The sequence below is a fragment of the Helianthus annuus genome, chromosome 2 (assembly GCF_002127325.2).
Source record: "Helianthus annuus cultivar XRQ/B chromosome 2, HanXRQr2.0-SUNRISE, whole genome shotgun sequence".
NCBI classification, from domain to species: domain Eukaryota; kingdom Viridiplantae; phylum Streptophyta; class Magnoliopsida; order Asterales; family Asteraceae; genus Helianthus; species Helianthus annuus.
The window spans coordinates 134571444-134573588 of NC_035434.2; the positions used below are offsets into that span (position 1 = coordinate 134571444).

At 43.1% G+C, this 2145-nt stretch overlaps 1 non-coding gene across 1 annotated transcript; it reads left to right on the forward strand.

Moving 5' to 3' along the window:
• The first annotated feature begins 1010 nt into the window (after positions 1-1010).
• LOC118490002 lies at positions 1011-1117 on the forward strand. The gene has a single exon (XR_004888013.1). It is a non-coding gene; the product is annotated as a small nucleolar RNA R71 (small nucleolar RNA).
• The last annotated feature ends 1028 nt before the right edge of the window (positions 1118-2145 follow it).

Genomic DNA, 2145 nt, shown 5'->3' on the forward strand with positions numbered 1-2145 from the left:
ATCATGTATTATGTTGTTATTTACTTTTGTGACATTATGTATGAACCTTTGAAAGTTTAATAAATGGAATTTTTAATTATTGTCACATTTAGTGTTATGATGTCTTTGAACAGTTTGTACGTCTCATCCCGATGTTTCCGCCATCGGTTGGGGTGTGACACTTTTCCTGTAGAGGCGGGAGCACCGTTTCTCCTGTCGGCGGTGACGCATCTGCAGGTCCCACGGTGCGGTGTCGTAGCGTGATGAGATGAACTTGCGCTTTCGGGTTTGTTTCGGTATTGCTAGGTAATGCACCTTGTGGTCTCTCGGCAAAATTTTGAGCTATTTGATTTAATTGTTTTTCTATGTTTTGAATACTAGCTTGTTGATTTCTAAAATTTGATTCTAATTGTAGAAATCTTTCCGAGTTTTTCTTTTCAGTGTCGGAGATGAGGCGAGATACAGTATTTTCAAGCCTTTCTCGTCCACTTTGTTGTTGAGTGAAATTTTGCGACTCATTTCTTGGTTTTTGAAAGTTTGTTCTTTGGGTTTGTTGGTTACTACTATTGTCGGGTTCTCTCCAACCAAGGTTTGGGTGGTTTCGCCATCCTTGGTTGTAAGTGCCCGTTGGAGGACCCGACGGCCTAGGTCTATTATCAATGTAGCTTACCGATTCTTGTTGATTGTCCGTTTCTTTCATACAACTCCAATTTTCATGTGGCCCGCCACACCCTTCACAAGCCATAACCGAGACTGTTTTTGTCATTTCTAATTTTTTTTATTTTTGAAGAAAGGGCCTCGATTTGGGCTTGTAAAGAAGTGCTTTCATCAACCTTATGGGCGCCCGGGGAAATAGATTTATTGCCTCGGGGGTGTGCCATTGAAAATTGGTTTGAGCAATTTCCTCAATTTGGTTATATATTTCATGCGGGCGGCGATTACCTAGAACTCCCCCGGAGCTAGAATCAAGTGTCTACCTTGTGTGTGGCAACAGTCCATTATAGAAAGTGGATACTTGTTGCCATATCGCAAGGCCATGATGTGGACACTTGCGTAATAGCTCCTTGAACCTTTCCCTAGTTTCATATAAGGATTCCCCGTCCTCTTGTCAATATGTATTAATTTTAGTCATTAATTTAGCCGTTTTAGCGGGAGGGAAATACTTATATAGAAAATTTTGGGCTAGTTTATCCCAGGTGTTTACCGATCCAGCTGGGAGGGCGTTGAGCCAAGCTTTTGCTCGGTCTTTTAGTGAGAAAGGAAACATTCGGAGGCGGATGGCGTCATTTGATGCTCCATTGATCCGAAAGGTGTCACATATTTCGAAGAAATTAGTAATATGTAGATGGGGATCCTCGTCCGCAAGCCCATGGAAAGTTGCGGAGTTTTGGAGCATTTGTATCAAATGCGGCCGAAGTTCGAAGTTATTAGCTTCAACATTCGGGGCATTGATAGCGGCGCCTAGGTTACCTACGGTGGGTCGTAGATAATCCATGAGGGTACGTCGGTCCGCCATTGGAGGTGGATCACCCGAAACTTTCTCTTCTTTTAGCTTTTAATCTTTTTCTGAGAAAGCATTCGGGTTCTTCTAGGGGTTCTTTTATGTCCTTATTAGAACTGGAGCTCATACACTATATAGCGTTGGCGTCTGGTTCCAAGTCCTGCAATAAAAACAGGAAAGAATGCTGGTCAGAAGGTTCACCACGGCCCCGTGCTCAGCGAACACGGCCCGTGGTCGAAGTTACAGTGATTGTTTTCCAGATCCCAGTTACTGGAAAGTTGGACACGACCCCGTGTTGCACCGACACGGCCCCGTGGTCAGCCTTCTGTAACTTGGAAAACTAAAAACTACCAGTAATGATTCTGGGCACGGCCCGTGTCCGACCAGGCACGGCCCCGTGCTGAGCTCTGCGGAAGCTGAAAAACTATGAAAATTCTAAAAAACTAAAAAGAAAAATAAAAATATGATTAGGCCGTTGATTCCTAACTTTCTTAAAATCCTTGTGTCCCCGGCAACGGCGCCATAAACTTGATGCGTGTGTAGTGTAATATATTTTTAATGTATAACTAAGCCCTTTTTACACTTTTAGCCAAGTTTTAAATTTATAAAACACGATATTCACTAACACTAAACACACATATGGGCAAGTGCACCCATCGTGGACG